The 23,001-nt window shown below is 44.7% G+C and overlaps 1 protein-coding gene and 1 pseudogene across 3 annotated transcripts in view; one reads left to right on the top strand and one right to left on the bottom strand.

Moving 5' to 3' along the window:
* LOC149866292 (cystine/glutamate transporter-like) overlaps positions 1-23,001 on the top strand; it is a 62,089-nt gene that overhangs the window by 2,333 nt on the left and 36,755 nt on the right. The window contains exon 1 of one of the 3 annotated variants that reach the window (XM_090043273.1): positions 148-694. The exons of 1 other annotated variant lie outside the window; for it this stretch is intronic. The gene's annotated coding sequence lies outside the window, so the exon portion shown is untranslated. Of the gene's footprint in view, positions 1-147; positions 695-19,049; positions 19,185-23,001 lie in introns of those variants that run through there. One more of the 3 variants, XM_090043274.1, reaches the window with a different exon arrangement.
* Positions 8,437-21,606, bottom strand: LOC149866293 (cystine/glutamate transporter-like; annotated as a pseudogene).

Genomic DNA, 23,001 nt, shown 5'->3' with positions numbered 1-23,001 from the left:
CTGGTAGGACATGAGGAACCTAAAAACTTTGATTATTTTTTTGGGAAAAAATAAAGTAAAACTGGTCTTGGATGCAACCCATTTAAAATACCTTCAGCATATCCCTTACACTTAGTCTCTTTGACTGATTATTTTTTCTGGTTTCTTTAAACAGAATATAAAGTTCCAGTTTCCAATGCAGCAGTACTGAGCAACCACCATCATTTGGAAGATTCACCTTTGATTCTTTAGATTTCCCTAAATCTAATTTGTTAGGCTTCATGGGCAGCAAATATCCCTGCACAAATAATGCCCTCCAGAATACTGTTCATCATCTGCTTGGTTGTGAGGTGCAAAGGCTTATAGGAAAGTGACCTACATTAAGGCAATTTTTGGCTTTGGAAAACATGAAAACTGGTTTTGGCTAAGCAGAAGGCAGGTAGAGATGCACTTTATAGACTAAATCAAAAGTGCATAAGCTTTTGTGACCTTAAGTTCACTTCATCAGATCACAGCTTCTGAGTAGCAAAGAATGGTGGATGATGGGTGAGGAAGAAGACAGGAGAATTTTTCAAGAAAGCAGGCCAAAAAAACATGGGGAGAATAAAGAACTGACAGAGCTGTGAAGAAAGATGCAGGAGCTCTTAAAGGAAGCTAAAACGGCTATGACAGGAACTAGAAGAGACAAATCAGCAGCTGCAAAGGTGGTTTAAAAGTAAGATGAAAATCTTTTTAGCATAAGTACCATGGGTAGAAGAAAACAAAGAATGGTCCATACATTAGTTTTCTCATGGTTTTTACTTTCACTTTTTGGGGGATGCCAATGTTTTATATCTGGGACTGATTTTACTGAGGAGCATTCTCAGAGCCCAGGGAAGAACTGGTTTCAAAGTTAAAAAAAATAAAAACAAAACAAAAAACCCAACACCAACAACACAAAACAGAAAATGTTTAGTGTCCCAAGACCTTGATATCTAACCTGTGTTGTTTACTGACAGTTACCATTCTCTGTCAGTCACAACCATGAGCAGACCTGTTTTTGAGTAGCCAGGATATTTTCCGTCTGAAAATAGCATTGAAGGAGATACTGAGTGAAAGAAAAGACTGTCAAAGAAATAGTACATCTATTGGCAGCTAATATGAACTGCCGTATTGGAACATCTGGTTGGTGTTTGGCTGGGGTGTAAGGGGAGGCTGGAGCCCCAGGGGAGATGAGTTGCATATATACTTGAAGTGAATTCTAAAAATGGGAACACCTCCCAGTACCCAGAAGTGACAGCAAGTTGCAGCAGGTGAGTATGGGGCGATAACTACTGTTAGATTCCGCAAAGATGAAGCCAGTTCTTCCTCTGGGCACAGCCCAACCGTGTGAGATCAAAAACAAAGTTGTTTTTTTTTTTCCAGCGGGCTCTGATGCCCAGGGGCTCCCAAGCAGGGGGATATCTGACTTGATGAGGGATACACTGACACATTCAGGAAAGGAAATTTTAAATGCGGTAGTAGCAAATTTTGGATCTGGAGAAAGCATATGATAGTGTGCATCATGACTTTATATTTGTAGTGTGAAGGAAAACTGGTTTCCTGGAGAAATTGGTAGGATGGATAAGACCTGTTATATAGCAAGGCAGAGAACTGAGTGCTAATAAATGGACCATCTGAGCACAGTCTTTAAAATCCAAACAGGGCAAGATGAGAGTGCCCATTGTCACTGACATTTGTTTGTATGTGGAATGGAGTTGCTGGTGCAAAGAATAAAGAAACTTGAAATCGTAAGTGTGGTAACAATACTAGGAGGCGGGGAAGGTAAAGTGTACGCTCTATATGGTCAACATCAATGTAGTGGTCAGAGAAAAATTGATTGATTGAAAGGGTACTAGACCATACAACAGAATATGGTGAAGTGACTGGGGCTAAATTTAAACAAAATGAAAAGCACTATAATGGGAGTGAAGAAACTGGAGAGACCTAGAGAAGTTTGGACTAGAAGTAGTGGAGGGAAAGATGAAAAAATGTTAGGGATTTCAATTGAGACAGAAAGGAAAGGAAACAAAGTGTGGGGGAAAGGTGACCAGTGAAGGTACAACAAGTATTATGGTTGTGGATGGCAAGGACACTTCACTGGAAAAATGGCTGTGTTCCTGCAGATCATTTTGTACACCAAAATTATTTCTACCATCATGATGGCAGGTAAAGAAAGTACAAAAGAAAATGTATATTATTTTGGAAAACGAAAAGAGAAAAGTCAGCCAGAGTGGAACTGTATAAAGTAAGAGACATTGGGGGATGCCAGATATAGGGTTGTTCATTTACACAAACTACATAAGTGCAGTGTGTAAAATGGCAACAGAGGGGGAAGGGAAAGTAGCATGCTTTAGCTGATTTTTGGCAGGTATGGTTGTGAGAAGATGGAATGCATGGCGGGGGGTGCTCTTAGAAGAAGCCATGAGCATGGCAACTTCCTATTCATTACATAAGAATGAAAATTTTTATGAGGATGTACAAAATAGGAAAGGTGGGGCTGGAGGTCCTGAAAGATTGCAATGGCTGATTTAAAAAAAAAAAATGATATGTGCGCATACAGACAGGAAAGCATCAGTTGGGGACCTGATAGTTTCATAGTAGTTTAGGATCAGAAGGGACCTGAACAGATCTAGTCTGACCGCCCCCCCCCAATTCTTTTTTTTGAATTTACCCAAGGTAGGAGCAAGGACCACTTCCCTAGGAAGCTGGTTCCAGATCCCAGCCGTCCTAACAGTGAAATAGTGCCTCCTAATCTCTCTAACCTGAACCTATTCTCCAGCAACTTCTGGCTATTGTTCCTGGTCACCCCAGGTGCTGCTGGGGGCAATAGGGCCTTTCCTATTTGCTGCTGATCTCCCCTAACGAGTTTATAGGCAGCCACCAAATCCCCCCTCAGCCTCCACTTGCTGAGGCTGAACAGGTTCAGCTCCTTCAGCCTTTCCTCATAAGGCCTGCCCTGTTGCCCTCCAACCAAGGGGGTGGCCCTCCTCTGAACCCTCTCAAGGCAAGCCACATCCTTCTTAAACAGCGGTGCCCAGAACTGGACGCAGTACTCCAATTGTGGCCTAACCAATGTCACAGAGAGGAGAAATATCACCTCTCTGGACTGGCTTGAGATGCATCTTTGGATGCACAACAAGATGTGGTTGGCTTTGCTGGCTGTGGTCTGGCATTGGCGGCTCATGTTCATCTTGGAGTCAGTAATGACTCCAAGATCCCTTTTCGCCTCTGTGCTCACAAGGGGGGAGCTCCCCAGCTTGTATGTATGCTGTGGATTCCTTCTCCCCAGGTGCAGCACCCTGCATTTATGTACATTGAACCCCATTCTGTTACCATTCACCCACTTCTGTAGTCTGTCTAAATCTAATTGCAGCCTCTCTCTCCCTTTAAGCATGCCTACCTCTCCCCACATCTTAGTGTCATCGGCAAACTTGGAAAATGTGTTTTCCACCCCCTCATCCAAGTTGCTGATGAAGATGTTGAACAGTGTAGCCCCCAGAAGCAAGCCCTGAGGGACCCCACTATTCACATCCCGCCAGGTCAAGTATGACCCATCCACCACCACTCTCTGGGTGCGCCCCATCAGCCAATTTTTGACCCATCCAACTGTGTAGGCATCAATGCCACAGTCGCTCAATTTATTAATGAGAATGGGGTGAGAGAGAGTGTCAAAGGCCTTCTTAAAGTCCAGAAAGACTACAACCATGGTGACACCATCATCCAGGGATTTAGTTTACCTGGTCATAAAAAGCCATCAGGTTGGTCAGGCAGGACCTGTCTTTGAACCCATGTTGATCTCCCCTGCTGGCTCCTCACAGATGTGATCCTTGATAATTTTTTTCAAGGATTTTCCCCAAGACCGATGTGAGGCTTATGGGCCTAGAGTTTCCTGGGTCCTCCTTTCTCCCTTTCTTATAAATGGGGACCACATTAGCTAGTTTCCAATCTCCAGGCACTTGGCCCATGGACCATGATCTCTCATACAGCCGGGCCAAGGGCACAGCAATGACCCCTGCCAGCTCTCTCAATACCCGTGGGTGGAAGGCATCAGGGCCTGCAGATCTGAAAGCATGCAACCCTTCCAGAAGGTCCCTCACTACATCTGCGCAGACCTGAGGCCTGGCAGTGCTACTCCCAAGATTGCCCCTACCTGTGGTGGGAGAGCTGTCCTGGTCCTTGTCCAAGAAAACAGAGGCAAAGAACTTGTTAAAAATTTCAGCTTTCTCATCTGGCGTAGCCACAGGATTACCATTTGAGTCTAGCAGGGCCCTGTGTTACCCAGCGTCCTCTTCTTACTCCCAATGTATTTGAAGAAGGACTTTTTGTTGTCCTTAGTTGCTAGCTGGAGCTCCATCCCCACCTTGGCCTTCCTAATAGCTCTCCTACACTCACGGGTGAAGGAGGAGTATTCCTCCTTGGTGATAGCCCCTTCCTTCCACCGGGTGTACACCTCCCTTTGGCCCTCAGGCATTCTCGAATGCCTTTGCTGAGCCATGGGGGCTTCAGAGCACTCTTACCCCCTCCTCTTTCTCTCGATGACTGTCACACTCTGAGCCTGGAGGATCATCCCCTTAAGGTACGACCATCCCTCATGGACTCCCATATCCTCTGCCTTTTGGGCCCTCAGTGCCTCCCCCACTAATCTCCTAAGTTTGTTGAAGTTGGCCCGTCTGAAGTTGGGGGCTTTAGTCTTGGTATAAGCCCTCAACACCCTGTGCTGGGTGGTGAATTCCAGCAGGCGATGATCACTGTCACCCAGGTGGTCAAGGACCTGCAGTCCCCTCACCAGGTCATCCCCAGTGGCCAAGACCAGGTCCAACAAGGCATCTCCCCTAGTGGGGCTGTGCACCTCCTGGATAAGGTAGAGGTCCTGTATTTCAGCTAGGAACCTACGCGAACTGTCAGACCTGGCTGACTGCTCCTCCCAGCAGATGTCTGGGGAGTTTAGGTCCCCCATGACACTGATGTCCCTAGACCTAACTGCCTTCATCAGCTGTACTGAGAAATTCTGATCCAACTCAATCCCTTGGCAGGGTGGTCTATAGTAGACACACACTATAAGAGCTCTTTCACCTTGCCCCCCTTGAAGTTTGACCCACGGTGCCTCTGCCTGACCTTCCTCTGCCCCAAAGCTAATTCTTGACTATGTGAGTTGCTCTTTGACATAGTGACCCCGCTCCCCCACCTTTCCTCCCAGTCCTGTCCCTTTTATATAGTGTGTATCCCTGAATGCCCACTGCCCAGTCATAGGTAGGATCCCACCAGGTTTCTGTGAGCCCCACTAAGTCTGGATTCACCTTACAGAAGGGCAAGTGCAAAAGGTATAGAGGGAGGTAGGTGGCTGATGAATGACAAAGGGGAGCATGCTGATCTAGCATGGCTGATCGTTTGAAAGATGTTAGTTAGGGAGGTACAACATGGATGGAGTTTAGTGAGAGCAGGTAAGTGTCCAAGGGAGAGGTGTGGCAATGGAGAAATGGTGGGATGTGTTTTGGAAGTGTACCTATGCAAAGGTGGTGCAGGAAAGGGTATGTTGTTTTTGGGGCACTACAAAAATAAGCCAGTCCTTAACAGAAGAGATGGTATTGTATGGGCTCATACCAAAGAGGCTTGAGGAAACCATATTAGGGACACTGTTAGAAAGTGTTAAAACCAGTTTATGGAAGGTAAGAAAATTTGGAGTTTTTAAGGGGTTGTCTTGAAATGGGGCCACATGAACTGAAACACTACATTGACTGGGGTGAGGAAACAGAAGAAGTGGAGGAAAGAGAGCTGGATGCATTTGTTTCACTGAACCAACATAGGAAGATTGGGAGGGGTGGAGAGTTTCAGGTGGTTACTAAGGTAATAGGTTTTTTATTTTTCATTTTTGGCTGCTTTTGAGGGAGGTTAATGAACACTAATTCTGTAAGAATTTTTTTGGTGGGAAGTTGACGCATGTTCTTGTTACAAACTTCCATGTATAGAGTTGGATTTTGGAGAGTTGTCTTACATTAATCTCCATCCCAACACTGCAATGGTGCAAGCAATAGCTAAGGGGGCATGCAGTAGATAAATGAATTGGCCTGACTCCTACCCCTTGCCATCTGCCTCCCCCCACACTTGCCTCCCTTGCCCACTGAGAATGCTCAGTGTCTGGGCCCCATTCCTGTCCCTCTAGTAGGTTCCCCGGGGCATAGGAGCTGTGCACACTTTAGGTTGCTACTACAACTACAATTGCGATTGTGGCTGGTGGGGAATCAGTCACTTTTTGACTGCCTCCTTCCCCCCACCCCAGGCCCAAGTCAGCACCTGGGAGCTATTGCCTTGTTTTCTGTGCCCTTGTTACAACTGTGATGATGAAGATTGGTTGTAGATTTAGAGCGTCTGATTCCTGCACAGTGAAGATTTATGTGGGAAATGGTGAGCTACCTTGCTGATGGGCACTCTGGGAAATCTTAAAATGCGAAGATTTGAAAAAGGTATCCAGGTTGTAGTCATATTGGTCTAGAGGAAAAGGCAGTCAGGAATCACAGTAGAGACGATATCTTTTATTAGACCAAGATTTTTGCAAAAAAATCTTTAATTGCAAGCTTTCGGGCACAAACGCCCTTCATCAGGCATTGGAGAAAAGATTGTAAAAGTTCTCCTGTGTAGAAATGAAAGTTCATATTTCATAGGATTTCACAGAGCAGTCAATAGATTGAAAAGTCTTCTGGGCAGTTGGTTCATAGCTGGTATGTGAAAAATATTTGGAAAAATACGTTTTAAAGTTTTTTTGTTTGGTTGGTTTTTTTTTTAAAGGCACAAAAGGGAAATTGGAATTCAGGCAATGGGAAGTGGGTGCCAACTACTTTTTCTGCCTTTGAAAATTTACCCCATTTAATCTTTTTCATGTGAAATGAGTGAAAACTCGTCCTTCTCTTTCTACTCACAAACCTACGGAGATTAGAACCTGAACTCCTCACAAGACGTAAGATAATATTAGCATTTGCAATCAGTCAGAATGGGGAGGCATTGTGCTTCGTGCTGTGGATCTGCACAGGTAGACACAGGCACCGGCACCATACCTGCGGGTTGGGGAACTCCCCTTTTGTCAGCGCGGAGGTGGAGGGGGATCTGGGGGTCATCGTTGGCTCCGGGATGAACATGGGCCGGCAGTGTGGAGAGGCAGTCAGGAAGGCCGACCGTACCTTGGCATGCATCCACAGATGCATCTCGAGCAGGTCCAAGGAGGTGATCCTCCCCCTCTGTGCGGCACTGGTCAGGCCACAGCTGGAGTATTGCGTCCAATTCTGGGTGCCGCACTTCAGGAGGGATGTTGACAGCATGGAGAGGGTCCAGAGGAGGGCCACTCGTATGATCAGGGGACAACAGGGCAGGCCCTATGAGGACAGGCTGCGGGACCTGAACCTGTTCAGCCTCCAAAAAGAGAAGGCTGAGGGGGGATCTTGTGGCCTGTTATAAACTAGTCAGGGGGGATCAGCAGGCATTGGGGGAGTCCCTGTTCCCCCGAGCACCGCCAGGAGTGACCAGGAATAACGGTCACAAGCTGCAGAGGGTAGGTTTAGGTTAGATATCAGGAGGCGCTACTTCACAGTCAGGGCGGCTAGGGTCTGGAACCAGCTTCCAAGAGAAGTGGTGCAGGCCCCTACCCTGGGGGTGTTTTAAGAGGAGGTTAGATGCACATCTTGCTGGGGTCATTTGACCCCAGTACTCTTTCCTGCCATGGCAGGGGGTCGGACTAGATGATCTGCTCAGGTCCCTTCCGACCCTACAAACTATGAAACTGTCCTTAAGAGCTCCATTTGTACATGAAGTGATGCACTGATTATGTATGGCCAGCAAAGGCAGGAAAAGGAAGGATATCAAGGGTAAAGAAACTTGTGCTATCCAGCTATTACTCAGCTTGTGTCCAAGTCACCTTTAGGTAATATGTGAATTCAGTAGCAGCATAGGCGACTGGTAGGGGGTGCACAGGGGTGCACGTGTCCCCCTGACAGCTGACACCGATGCTGTCTGCAGGGCTGTTGCCCCTGTCCCCCAGATTCAGGAGGCACCAGACACTCATGAGTAGCATCCTTGCAAGTTTGTCCCTTGTGCTGTTCTACCTAGGTGCCCCATGCCAGACTCTGATTATGCTGGCAAGACTTTTTGTAAATGGATAGTGAAATGCACTCAGTTCAACCGGCTCATTTTATAAGCAGTTGCTAGAATAGTCTGTTGGCCTGCATAATGTATAGGTAAATGGAAGTTCTCATCAGTGCTTCTTATTGATGAACAATTACCCCCACAATAAGGCTGTGCCCTAATTTTTATGGCTATGCTCTCTCCTTCCCTTATCTTGGCCTTCTGTTATGTGTTTCAGCCTTTCAGACTGTAGGTTGTTTTGGGGCAGGAACCATTGCCAAGTACGTACAGTGCCTAACGCAATGAAACCTGACTTGGCTGAAGTCTCTAATCATCACCACAGCATAAATATCCGTGAGGGGTTTTTTTTCTGTGACCCTGGTCAAGCATGATGAGTAGGAGAGGTGACTGAATTGATTCTTTAAAAATGGTAGGTTTTCTCTGCCCCCAGGCATCATCCAACATTAAGGAAGCGCTGCTCACCATTACTAAAAGGGCAAGCAGAGGTGTGTTTCCTTGAATATGTAGGAGAGGAGGCCAGTGTCCTTCTCTTGAGGCCACAAACAACATCCTGGTGGGTAGAAGTGAGTAAAGCTGGTCAGACAAAAACTAAGGTGAAAAATATCAAAAGAAGTGAAACATTTTTTCTTTCTGTACAGAATTTTAAGTGAACTTCTTTAGTTTAAAAAAAATTTTTTTTAATGGATAAAGACCCCTTTCCCTTCTTATTTTCCATATTTGCTCACTTCCCCTAATAAAAATATTTGTCTTGCAGAACTATGCTTTTAATTTTTTTGTTTGGAGAGGAGAAAAGTTTTTGGTGTTTTTTGTCTGAAAACTTTTGACCAGTTTAAGAAACGGGCAATTAGATACAGTTTTCACTACTGATCACCACAAGAGGGAGCTCATGATACAGTGAGAGGACCTGCTTGGCTCTAACATTTTAGAGACCACCAACTTTAGCTTTAATGTTAATGACCATCCTGTTTAAGTAGAACCACAATGCATGGGGCCATACCCTTCCCTTAAGCTTTGAGTGCTGATGTTTGTCATGTGCTGCAAGGAATAAAACCACAGCAGCCAAAGATCCTCTGAGAAGGGGGTCCCCCAACTTTGGCAGCCCAAGCGTTGATTGCTTAGATGGCTGAAACTTGTTAAAGGATATTTGGGTACTTGCACCAGTACTGGGTTGTCTTTTATTTACTGATTGGCATGAATGTTCTAAGCAGCTCAATGGCTACTGAGAGAGTATTTTGAATAAAAGTTTGAACAGTTCTTATGGGGAAAAGACAGACCTTCACCTAGCAGCTGCAAACATTCCTCCATTCAGAGCACCAAAGCAGGACAGAGCAAGTAGGACTGGAACTACTGATGTAATGCTTTTGAAAGATTTATCTGCAGAACTCTAGAAACAAAGGAAGAACCCATGTTTAAGGACCAGAGATGAGAGGGATGCATGCAATCCAGTGTCTATGGGCATGTTGCTAAAGATGTGTATCCGAACTACTTCAGAGAACAGAAGGGATCTCTGTCAGGGTCATATTCTCCCCAAACCATCGGCTTTTATTGCTTGGTCCTTCCCATTAAAGGTGGAAACAGACAGCCTGCCTCGGGCCTCAGAATCCGCAATCTGTTCTTTCCTTTAATAAATCTCTGGCTGCTTTCCAGTAGTGCTTGAAGATGGTCCCAGATGTGAAGGCTTCCCTCTGCTCCACTGAACATATCTGGTGTAAAGGAAAAGGGCCATACTCACCACAGGCACAGCTTCAGAAACCAGCACGTCCTCTGTTGTCAGGACTGAATAGTAGGAAACATTAGTCAGGAGGTACCCCAGAGTAACAGTGACCAAGGACAGTATCAGTCAATGGGATATTCCTAGGATAGAATAAAAGCAAGGCTTTCTTTTACTGCATCTCTCTTCTACCATTCAAGTTTACCTTGTTCTCTTATGAATCTGGTGCACTTGGCTAGGAATTTTCTGATGTATTTTCCAGCCCAATTACCGGTGCACAGAAACCAAAGCTACTCGGAAAGGAAGGGCTTGGAACAATTTTTATTATGAAGCTGTTGATGTGTCTCGTTTGTTTGTTTTGTTTTTTATATATATATACTGGAACAGTTGCTTTTCAGTTCAGAATGAATTTGCTCAAAAATAATAAACTAAATGTGGTAGAATTGTTTAAATTTGAAAGACAAAAGTGCCAATCAATCCAAATCTGAACTGCTTTGGGGTGGCTGGTTCATGAAAGTTTTCAGGATTTCAACGTTTTTGATTTTGTTCAGCTCTGGAGCCTGGCATTGCAGCCTTGTGCTAATGATGTCGGCGCAGAATTGGGAGACTGAGGCCATGGTAAGTATTGTCCACAGTTAAATTCCCCTATGGCTTCCTGTGGTAACATTTGTGAATGGCAGTTTAGACCACTTTCCTGAAGGGGTCTTCACCGTTTCTGGGCACACTTGAGACCTGTGCCAGATATCACGCTTCCTAACTGTTAAGTGGGAGTAGTTTTCCTTTTGTCCTCTTTTGATACAGCATGAAACTCCTGAAGACTTAACCTAGGCTGTAGCACCTACCTGTAGGAATCTGATTGTTGAGGGGAAATAGTTGCAGAAACCTGAAATAACTGAATATGTTTTCAAGCCTTAGCTACTACAATGATTAGCTTTAAAAGGAAAATCAGAGAAGTTTTAGTTGGATCAGTCCTAAATTTCTCTTCTCCGCTCTGAGTTGCTGTCCCCCAGCCTTGCCCAGTTCTTCATATGTGATTGACAATAGATTGCTGCCTCTGTCCTCCTTTCAACCCTTACTGAAGTAAGGGCAGACTTGAGCCACGGTATACAGTGTATTATGGGTCTAATCTTGTCTAAGCATAGTTATTCAGGGACTGATCTCGTAGGTCAATTTTTGTTTCTTTTAGCAGGAAACTAGAAGAAAGGTTGTGCCTCCAATCCAACCAAGTGTAGTCCCTGTTTTGTGGTGTTTGGTAGTGGGGAGAATGGTATCTTCTGCTGAACCATCAGGTGTGTGCCACTGGCAAAGCCAGGCTACGTAACATCTGATAGACCTTGAGTCTGTGCTAAAATTCTGGTACATGTATAAATGAATTCGCATGCAAGTCAAACCTCATTAGGAAACGCATCCCAGCTTCTATGCATCAAATGATGAAATTGCACCATTTAGTGCTCTATTTCTGATGCCTACCAGAAATGAATCTGAGCAGCTTGCTGTGGTGCTCACCTTTCAGGGTTTACAATTTCCTCTGTTACAAAGTTGACATAAAACCTGGAATTAGAAAAGAAGAGTGTCTGGACTGCTGATCTTAGTTCCTGTGCATGGTCTGAAGAACTGAGACAAATAGATTATCTGGTTATCAGTGTGGGATACCCTTTCTTGCACTGTATGCCTTTTATTAGGAGACTTTCTACAAGGAAGGAAAGCAGTTTCTTTGAAGGCTTTTGACTGAGGCAAAAACCTCTCACTAAGGTGAAAAAAAATGTTGGGACTTGAAAATGCCCTGTTCTGCTCCCTGTATCCCTCTTCTCCCCTCTAATGTGGTTTTTTTTCTTTTTTTTTTGGTTTTTTTTTTTTTTATATCCAGCCTGGAAAATCTTTGGCATCTTTTGTTGGGATATGCATTAAAACATTACAGAGGATGCTGGAGTTAAAGTGCTCTTTGGAAATACTGAGAAATACTTCACTTAACACCTGAATGCTTGTGCAAAGGGGTGGGACATCTCAGTCCAGTCTCTAGAGGACAGATAAATCTGCTGTGAGTTGGCCATTGCTGCTGTGGCTCTGAGCTGCAGATGAAGCTTGATGCAAGCTCCATAGTACAGTATTCTGACCTCCTGCTTTGCTATTTGGCTTCCATTAGTAAATTGAATAGGCAATGTCAGTATAGACTGAAAACATACCACCAACCATAAGAAAACATCCCAGAGTAAAAAGCAAGAGGCAGCTTGTCCAGAGTCCGCAGACTTGGGTCAAAAGCATCCTGGAAATTCTCATAGTGACCTAATCAAGAAAGGATTGAAATACAACATGTAAATGTGACGGTCTTTTGGAAGAGCTATGCAACAAGGAAGATGTGCATAATCATAGCTCTCTGCCATTACAGAGATAGTTTTAACATCCTAGGGATCCAGTTTCAAATGACTTATTGCATACCATAAACTTGAAGTCAGAAGGTAGATTAGACTTCATAGACTTAGTCAGGCTTAGGTTAATCTTTTGCATAACGCAGGGTTGTGAAATGTCACCCAATCATTCCTGCAGCCAGGCTTATGGTTAGGTTTATGCATGGCTTTTAGAAAAGCCATTCCATCTTGATTTCTTTTTTTTTTTTTGATGATGATTCAGGTGGTGACACATTTCAGTAGTTGATTATCCTCACTGCTAAATGCATACCTTACTTTCTTTCTGAATTTGCCTAGCTTCAGCTTCCAGCTGTTAGATCTTGTTATGCATGTGCCTGTTACTGATGAGCGCTACTATTCAACATCTATCTGCAGTGAGATATTTTGTTGTGTGTGGGGCTTTTTAATGTAAGCGGTGTATGTATGATCAGTCTATTCTTGGAAATCTGCTGCAGGCAGTCACCAAGAGCAGCTTTTTGCCATAAACAGACCAAGTTGCACCATCCATGAAATAGCATGGAGTGTTTCCAGACTCTCGTCTGGCATGAATGACTAAGTGGGGCATATGTAATTTGGCCCCCTTGACCCTATTGTTTCTGTTTCAGATAGGCTGGACATATAATGCCTTGGGCAGGTGACTAGCAATTCACTTAAGAGGCCTTGGCACGGATCTGGACAGTACTGGCAGATGAGATGACAGTGCATAGGGTGGGGAAATGTTAGGCTGAGAGTAAGCTTTTGTGTTTCTGGTAGTGCCTGAAATCTCAGTCCCTTTCTCATTCTGCTCTTGCTGCTCCATCTCCTTTCTTTTGTTTTAGCTCTCCCTTTTCTGTCTCCTGCTGTTGCCCCATCTTGCCTCACTTAACACAAATTTGCAATTGTCTTACCTTCAGCAATGGTCATCATTCCAGGGACAATAATCATGCCAAGAGTGACCATCTTGATGTCTGTGAGAGTAATCTGTATATTTGTAGACCAGGTGCCACTCCAGCAGTTGCGAGCAATTATTAGAGCTGGAAGAAAAGAACAACAAGGTTGTACATATGGACTAAAAACAGACTTCTCAGAGTTGGGCAAGGCACAAAGTAAATGGCAAGGTAGGGGAAAGGCTTTTAGTACAGACACTGGGTTTGGATCCTTCCTTATTTTATCATGATTGGTGATACTCAGTGGACAATAAGCACAGCAACATGTTAAATTTCTCGAGGATACCGAACTGGAGCATACTGCAAAAAAAAAAACCTGTCGCAATAGAAGTGATGCAAAGAGAACTAAAGAAACTAGTAACTTTGACAAGACTTAACCAAAATGAGAAACAAACGGGAAAGGCATGTGCTGCCTGAAATAATCCCAGATGAGGAGAAAAGCCAGGCAGGTTTCTGGGCAATAAATCTTATATAAGTCTGTAGTGCAATGTATTGTCAAAAATACCTTCATTTATTTGCATCCCAGAGGCAGCTTTCCCAAAACAATTTAGCTTTCCAAAATTGGAATACTTGCCTTAAGCAAGGAAGCTGATTTTATTTTTGGCTAAATAAAAAAATAAAGCATCCTGCTTTGATTCCTGCTCCACTCAAAGTTTAAGACCAACTGCCTGGCAGGAGCAGAGGCATTTCTATTCAGGCAGGTGAGGGAGTCGATTGACTTCAGTTGCTTATTGCTCTTCACTCCATAGGTGTTAACAACAGTTTGTCCTATTTAATGGCCTTGACCTGAAAGGCACTAATCAAGCTAAGCTGTTTTTGAAAGTTTTGCTGCTTGTTTACCCCTGGCCTCTTCTATTTCACAGCCTTACTGACTTTTTTAAATTTGTAGATCTGCCTGTGGAGACCAGACTTCAGCAACAGTTATAGTTTGAGCTTCTGACTGAGCAGGAAAGGAAGGATGAATGAGTTGAAGATTAGTCTCTGCCCCTGGTCTATGCAGTCAGAACTCTGGGAAATTCTTTCTTTATTCTGCCTTCCCAACAACAAGGTTTCTGTCTTATTTGGGAGCATGTTGTACATAAGAAAATATCATATTCAGAGCCAAGGACCATCTGGCTTTTTATGCAAACAAGCCTCTGGAAGGATGAAAGGAACAATCTCTCACCATGGACCTGAAGAGCATAAGGGGAAATTGCTAATTGAACAGATTGTTTAGTTTTATGGCATCACCTCTGGGTTGTTCTTTTAGAGAGCCGTGCAGCAGTATTTCCTATGTTGGGGATCTAGATGAGATGGTCTGACAAGCTATGCTAGTCTTTTAGGTGCGAGTGCACGAGTGTGTGTTTGGAAGGGGGCTAGGTGGTGGCCTGCTGTGATTGAATGTTATAACCAGAGGGGAAAAAGGGTTTGACTCTTGTCACTTATGGTGGAGATTTTCAAAGACACAAAAAGAAGTGAAGTTTCTGTTCCCCATGGGGACAAAAAGAAGTTTGGACATCTAATTCCTGTCAGTTCCCTTGAAAATGAAAGTTTGTATAGACTGTCCTTGGTCCTCTAGAAGACTTTGAATATGTTATTTGTGCCATGGGAACACCCAGAATGGGGCCTCCATTGTGGAAGGCACTGTACAAATGCATAGGAAACATTACAGGGGCGTAGGTTGTAGCTGTGTTGGTCTAAGGACATAGGCAGACAAAGTTCATTTAAGTTGGTCTAATAAAAAAGATCAGATTCACTCAAAGAACCTTGTCTGCCTAGTAAACATTACTGCCTTTCCCCAAGGAAATTAGTCAAAGAAAGCAGGGAATGTGATGGAAATAATGGGAAGGTGATAGTTTGAGGTTTAATTAAATATGTAAAGCTCTGCATAGACTTTATAGAGTTGGAAAGAAGTCATCCCTGTTGACTTGTGTGGAAAAAGTAGTGAAAAGAAATGACGGATAGTGCCAGGAGTAGCAAGCTGAGCCTGACGTGCCCCCTTTCCAAACCCGTCGTGCTGGTTTAATAGATTTTCTGAGGGTTATTCACAGACATTAGTGGTGGTGACCAGCTTCACAGCCCAGGCAGGGACATGGCAAGAAGGTAAATAAAGAGAGGCTCAGTTAAGTAATGACCAAAAGCTAAGGATGTCACTGCAATATTGGCAGGACTGAAATACAGAATAAATTCAGGGGGTAATGAGGCAAGCTCAGTTTTCCTTCACCCACCTTCCATCCCATTTCCCACCCCCCACACATGGTTTCCATCCTCCCTTCACACGTTCTTGCTTCTATCATAACCATTACTTAAGGGGACAGTGACACTAAAATATAAGGAACAAAAGAAGTTTGAAGCAGCATTTGTCATTTTGCATTTCCACTCACATTTTCTGTCTACTGCTCTGCCTTCAAGATGGCACCATATCTACACAACCCTCATAAGTGAAGGGAAAATAGAATGGGATTTGGACAGAGACTTGCTGACTTCCTGGTGGAGTCGAAACCTGGATATATGATACTTGCTGAACTGTGTATTCCTGTTCCTTTTCTTCCTCTAAATGGGAGGAATTGGGTTTTATCTATCTGAGAAAGACTGTGTACATTGGTTAAGTTTCTCCTGATAACACTGGAAGCTGAAATATTTTCTTCTTGCTCTCTGTTTTTTGGACTTCTCTGACTGCTCTAGCAATGTTCTTCAGCTCTGATCTGACATGGCCCTACATGGAGCAGTTCTCCCCAAGGCCCAAGCCTACTACTTCTGCTGGTAACTTTTACTAACTATCTAAGTTTTGCTATCTATGTGGCCTCTGTTACCATAGTAGTTGATGCTTAATTGTTTCTTCTCATTCTTCTCATATGGTCAGCTTGGGGCAGTGCCATTGTTCCCATGTCACAAGTGGAGAATGGTGGCCCCAGGAGTGACTTGCCAAATATCATGGAGGGAGTCTGTGGCAGACCACGGAACCAAACTTAAGTCCCCAAGTCCCAGGCTAGTTTTTTTACCATTGAACTGGATGTTTTTTAGGAACTGGGGAATTGTTATTTCTAACGTGTTACATTTAAGGGCATGGAGCAATTAGCTTGACTGATTTGATTCTTTGTTTGTTTTTGATCTCAGCTTTATGTAGGAGGGGATTGAACTGGTGGCCCAGAGGTGATAACCTGAATGTTCCTTCTCTCTCCTATGGAAAAAATTTGATGTACAGATCACCTTGAGCTTCCCAGTGAACTCACTGTTTTGCAAGGGCCATTCTATTTTCTGAGCTTAATTTTCCCATACTTTTTGATTGTGCTTAACTGTATTGATACAAATTGCACATAATGGGGTGACACATGATGCCTATGAAATAAAAGGTACTATTGTATGCCATGGTAGTAGCCACTTCCCTACTGCTGCTCCCCTTCCCCACCCTGCTTTTCGCTCCAAGGGACTCCCCTCTGCTCTAGAAGAATCTCTCAGGAACCTGCTGATGGGTGGTACTGTATAAAAGTCTAGACAGATGGCCAACTACTGATGAAAGGGTAGTTCAGACTCTATTTCCGTGCAGCCTGTGACCTCTCCTTTTTAATGACAGTGAATACAGGGAGAGTTAACAAGCCAAGTCATCTTTATACTTTTTGTACCATTTGAGTAACTATGTCCCAGCACTGTAGGGGTCAGCTGCATAGGCTGTGATCTCATCCTCCTCAGGGCAGACAGCACCGCCAAGCCCAGATGTGCTGTGCCAGACGTTCCTGTTCATCTGGCAGCCATTTTTTGGGGGGGATGGGGGAGGGTACTAAATGAAGGAGGCCATGTATCAAATGGATTTCTAAGGGGCAGGGGGCCTTTTCCAGAAAACTCAATTGAGTTTGCAGATTACAGAGAAATACCGTCTGTTTCATTATCATACTGCAAGCTGTTCCTTGTTTTCATTTTCATTCCTCATCAGGGATTTTCCACTACTTTTTTTTTCTTTTACCATTTCATCCCCCCTGCTCCCTCTTCATTTCCATTTCTCAGGTCCCTCTTCTCTCCTCCTGCTGCTTTCCTTCTATCCTCTCTTCAACCATTTGCAAGTCCATGTGTTTGCCGCAGTGTTGCATTCACCAGCTGGTTCCTTTAGCTGTGCAGCTGGAATCTGCCCCAATTAGAGAGAAAAAAAGGAGACTCCCTCTGAGCACAAAACAAATGAACAGAAAACCTCATCCTGCAACAATTTACTACCCCTTCTCTCCCAGCACCCTACAGAAACCAGGCTGTTTTTACCAGATCATAACAAATTCAGCCCACAATCGTAAGAAGGCAGGCAAGGCTCCAGGGGTTTCTAGGAGATGGATATAGTGTCCCCCTGATTTTGTAATGCTTGTTCCAAGCTCTGCATAAGACAAAGCACCTAGAAGTGTGTGTGGGGGGGAAGGTGGTGCTTACCTCTTTGTGTTTGAGACCCCATCCAACACCTCCACTATATAAGCATAAAATAACAACAACTCCTGCCCTGAAGATCATTGGCTATGGAGCGACAAAGGAAATATTATAAGACCGCTTTCTTACTTAGGAAGACAGAGAGGACACGACTCAACCAAGCTCTCACAAAGTCAATGATGGAACCCCAGGTTCTACCACTGAGGCCACATCTCCCACGTTGCAGACCAGTGTCTTACCAAGGAAGGTTGATCTTGCATTTAGGTAGGAAGCAGCTGCTACCGAGGACTGGGATCTAATAAGTGCAGGAGCATGTAGAAATATACACGCATCTCACAGTCCTATCTAATATTTTGGTGGGTGTTTCTTTATCCTAATGAGCCACGTGTTCGTGCTGCAGGAAGGATAACTGTGCACTTGGCAGGGGCATGTGGTATGCTCCCCTGCACAATCTACAATGGTCCTTTATTCTTTTAAGTCTTCAGCATGCACTACAGAAATAACTTTTTTTCTTCTCAAATGAGGGTGGATTTCCTGTGTTTGGGTCTTTGTATGGTATTTTTTTTAATCTTCTCTGTTGAAGGGTGTTTTGGGACACAGCAAGTTGGTGATTGTGTCTACAGGCCCCAGGCAGGGAGCTGACAAGCTGTTAGGGCAGTTGTGCTCATCATTGGAATCATTTGCATTTATTAGATAATTTCTAAAGTGTAAGTGGCACTGTGCAGCTGCAGGGCCCTGAGCCAGCAGTGGGGTTCATAAATGTGGTGTAGCATTCCTGAAGCAGCGGTACAATTCATAAGCTACCTTCAGGGCCCCAGGAACATAATCCCCAGGCTTTTTAGCTCGGGTTGAAATATCCAGTGCCTAATTCTGTCCCCTTCCTGTGGCTTGCCGCCTCAACAGTGGTAGTAATGAATACTTTACTGAAGAGCCTCTCTTCTATTAGTACTCCCAGTTCCACAAGCTTCCCTGGCAGCCCTGGGGGCTACTGAATTGATATATTATTTTGGGGGATTATAGTTCAAATCTTTGTGAGGTGAGAAGCAAAAGTGTGTAAGGTTTTTGGCTTGCTCTGCTTCCTAAAGAGCCTAATCCAAAGCCAGCTGACATCCATGGAAATGCTCTCACAGACCTCAGTGGGCTCTGGTCCAGGTCCAGAATTGTTACTTTATTAAATGGCTTCACTTTGCAGGTGTAATATGTTTCTAATGTAGGGCTTCTTGAACTTTCAGACTTTCTTTTTCAGTTAAAAATGTACTAAACCAAGCTGTTCCATTTTGCCAACAGCATGAGGTTGCTCTACATGCCATGGAAGAGGCAAGCAGAAGCCCTTCTCCCTGTTCACCTTTGTTGAGGCCTTCTGCACTGTCTTATCTAGGATGATGACCACAGTATTCTGAAGTGGGACCAGGGATGGAGCCATGGGAGTTGCTTGAACTTTGGTCCAATGTCCCAGGCATCTGGTGCAGAATGAAAATCTGTGCAAATCTTGCAGAGCTTTCTACTCTCTTCACTCTGGGAGTCTTCTAGCAGCTTGCAGGGTGCAAACCACACTTCAAAACTGATAGTTGCTGAAACAGCAATGAAGTGCTTCTTGTTTATTCACACAGCCATCAAGCCTCAGATTAGGTATTTCATTTTTTAGCCTGATTCTCCATCTTTGTATAGCTATTTTTGTTAGTTCAAAGTGAGTATTGGATGGTACTGAACTCCCCCAGCCCACCATGGGCTCTGCTCTGTCTGTGCCATCTCCAGGAGAGGGGCCAGGGGAATGGGGATCCGGGCTCCATGCTCTGGTCTCAGCAGCTGCTGCTTCCTGTGGGTAGCAGCTGGGGCTTAGGCTGGGGTGGTGGGGCAGGGGGCTGTGGGCCCTGACCATGGGGCACCTGGGGAGAGTGGGTGCTGTGGATTGGGAGCCAGGGGCACCGGCAGTGTCAGAGGGCTGTGGGTTGGGAGTGAGGGGCACCTGGAGGGTGTGGGGGGCTGCAAGTTGGGAGTGAGGAGCCATGCTGAGGAAATGGGATCATGCTGAGTAAAAGTTCAGGAAGCACTGCCATGGATGTTAAGAAATGAAGAATCATTGCCCCAGTCTTTGACTTCAGGGCAAAGGGCTATTCCACCATGCCGCAAACTAGATAGGGAAACTGACTTGACCGTGGCTATTCTGTGGGATGCTGTGTCTGAGCTGTGATAGAAGTCCAGCTGAGAGAAATTTCTTCTTTCTCCAAGAAATGGTGGAGGGTGGTTCCTGTTTAGCCAATAGCCCAGTTGTTAGTGAACTCACTTGAAAGGTGGAAAATCTAGATTCAATTCCCTCTTCTATAAGGGATCTGGTTTCATTTCTGTCATGAAAGTGCCCTGCCCAGTATGGTCTTCAGAGTGTTTTCTCTCTCTCCTGTTGACACAGTTTCCACACATATAAAACACTTGAGGAGCTTTGAACATCTAAAGTAATTCTTATATCTTGGTTAGAGCATTCACCTGGGAGGTCCTAAAGTCCCAATCCTTCATTTCCATTGCTTGACATTTGTTAAAGATGCCTAACATGGGATTGATGGGATAGGATGAAATGCTTCTTTTGCCCCAAAGTAAATACTTTGCAAGTCTTCCCTTCAGCTCAAATTGAATTTAGGGTTTTTTGGGATGCTGGTGGTGACCAAACAAAAAATATGTAAATCATTTGCCCAGCTTTAGTTGCAATACAAGAGTCTTATAGACCAGGGGCTGCCGACCGGGGGTATGCCTACCCTCCAAGGGGTACATGAGAAGGCCCTAGGGGGTACACATGGGTGGGCAGGGCTGGAGCACCACCACTCGCCATCCCTGCTGCCGTGCAGGTACCGCCTGCCCAGCCAGATGCAGAGGGTGGGAGAAGCTTGTATGCAGTGGTTGCTGCTCCACTGTGTTCAGCCACTGGGGGTAAACTGATCCAAAAAGGCTGAAAACCCAGGTTCTAGGCTATGATTTCTGCTATCGAGTCCCCCTTGCTACCAGACTCCATACTGACTATTAAAGAGAGGCACCAAATCAGCTGTTGGCATAGGGCCAATAGCTGGCATGAAGATGCTGTAGCTCTAGCACCATTTGTGGAAGGAACTGTTGATACCCAGAAATGACCGTAGGTGCAAACCCATCTTGTTACCAAGTGGGGTGCCTTAGAAAATTGAGGTGTCATGCCTACAATGCCATGACTTAATCATTGTGACCGATTTTTCTTTTTTAATCCCAACAGTCATCTAGTTGCCTTTGCAGGGAAGTGGGATGGAGACTTTTGCATTTAAAAAAAAAAAAAAAAAAACCGAAAAGAAAAATTTGATATTAATCTTGGAATACCTAGAATCCCAAACTCTTGGGCTTGCTGAATCAGAAGACTGAGCCCTGAAAACTGGCTCCTTCCCAGCAGAGAAACCCAGGCTGGCCATACAGTTCTTGCAGCTTTTTGATATGGAGCCAGGATTTGAATTGATAAACTCTGGTCCTATTTTTTTTTTTAACAGTATATCAACAGACTTGACCATCTTCAGCTGGTGTTGAATCAAGATAGCTATACTAACTTGTGGAGACTAGATTTGCACCCATCAAGGACCTATGCTATTGTATTCCAGTTTATTTTTCCAATTAGTTGTTTTGTAGTCTCGTCACAATTTATTGCTGGTATTTTTCCTGCACTAAAAATTTCACAGCAGCTGTGTACCTTTGGAATATAGACATGCACGTATTCTGAATTTTCTAACCACCTCACTGGTCCTTGCAGGAGAATTTGAAGAATGACTTGCCAAACATGGAGAGGATCCCACATGCCAGCCAGACTATCAGGGACATGCCCACATTGCCAGAGTTTTTCACCTTTTGGAGTATTAAACATGCCACTGTCAACAACAGTGCCAGTGCCTAATGCACTGGCCCTCATCAGGGTGATCTGTTTCCTCAGGAAAACTGCCTTGCCTTCCTGCTTCTCTTTCATGTCTGAACTCTTCCTGGATGGTCCCATTACTCTTTCTGTCTTCTCTGTAGAGTTTGACAAGCTCAGCGCTTCATGAGAGGTCTGCATCTAACCCTCCACTTCAAAGGCTAACACAGTTGTTTCAGCTGTTTTCCCAACCCCTGTGTACAAGCTCCCTCCTTCTGTCCCTAGCAGCCTGCCCATGTACAGCTTTGGATAAAGTCCATTTGCAAACACAAAATAACCCTTAGGTGGAAGGAGATGCGAGTCCTGAGGAAGGAAACACCCCAGTGCTTCTGAGAGAGGTTGGAGATGGCGGGGAACAGAATCTGGATGCCCAGTTTGGTATAGACAGGGTGCCATTCTGACACTGATGAAATAAACTTCAGGAGTGTTGGACTTTATGTTGCAGTGATGCAGCCTAAGGCTTGTAGCTTTTCTTTTTGAGTTTACACGGATAGTTTAAAATCTGTACCAAGCTAGCCAAGATTTTATGGTATACTTAAAATCAAGACTGTGTGGCATGAGATGTTTGTCATAGTGGATCAGAATCCTGGACCTGCACTCCTGATGCCAGCAATGTGTGATATCCCAGGCTTCAGAGGGAAGTTACCTTCCCTGCAACTCCCAGAATGTACTCACACTTTTTGTCTGTACTTGAACCTACTGGTGCACCTGCCTTGGTGCTGTCCCCTTGCAAAGGTGTGATGCACTGGCTTATTCCAGTTTCAACCTAAAATGCCAATCAGCTTGACCTCAATCCCTGGTAAGATTCTGGAGAAAATTATCAAAGAGACCTTTCTTGATAAGCTGGCTGATTGGCAACATCCTGAGGGACAGCCAGCATGGGTTTTTAATGGGTAGGTCTTGCCTGGCCAATCTCATCTTATTCTATGACCAGGTGATGTATCACCTGGATAAGGGAGAAGAGATTGACCTCATATATGTTGGCTAGGGTGTTGAAGGAGTGAGCAGAGGTTATTGCAGGGCCCTTGGCACGGCTTTACGAGTGCTCGTGGTGCTTGGGCCAGGTGCCAAATGATTGGAAGATAGCTAACATGGTCCCCATCTTTAAAAAAAGGGAGAAGGGAGGACCCAGGTGACTATAGGCCCGTCAGTCTTACCTCAATCCTAGGGAAACTCTTTGAGAAGATCATTGTGGAGCACATCTGTGATGGGCTGGCTTCAGGGATGATGCTCAAGGGCAACCAGCATGGTTTCATTAGGGGCAGGTCATGTCAGACCAGCCTGATTGCCTTTTATGATCAGGTCACAAAAGCATTGGATGCAGGTGTCACCGTGGATGTAGTCTTTCTGGACTTCAGCAAGGCCTTTGACACCGTTTCCCACCCCATCCTCATTAAAAAAACTGGGCAACTGTGGCACTGATGCCTACACAGTCAGATGGATTGCAGATTGGCTGAAGGGTCGTACTCAGAGGGTGGTGGTGGATGGGTCATATTCGACCTGGGGAGAATTGGGCAGCGGAGTCCCCCAGGGCTC

This window comes from Crocodylus siamensis, chromosome 4 (assembly GCF_052110815.1).
Source record: "Crocodylus siamensis isolate JL-2025a chromosome 4, ASM5211081v1, whole genome shotgun sequence".
In the NCBI taxonomy this organism is placed as follows: Eukaryota; Metazoa; Chordata; order Crocodylia; family Crocodylidae; genus Crocodylus; species Crocodylus siamensis.
Note: the sequence above shows the minus strand (reverse complement) of the source record. Positions and strands in the feature narration are given on the sequence as shown.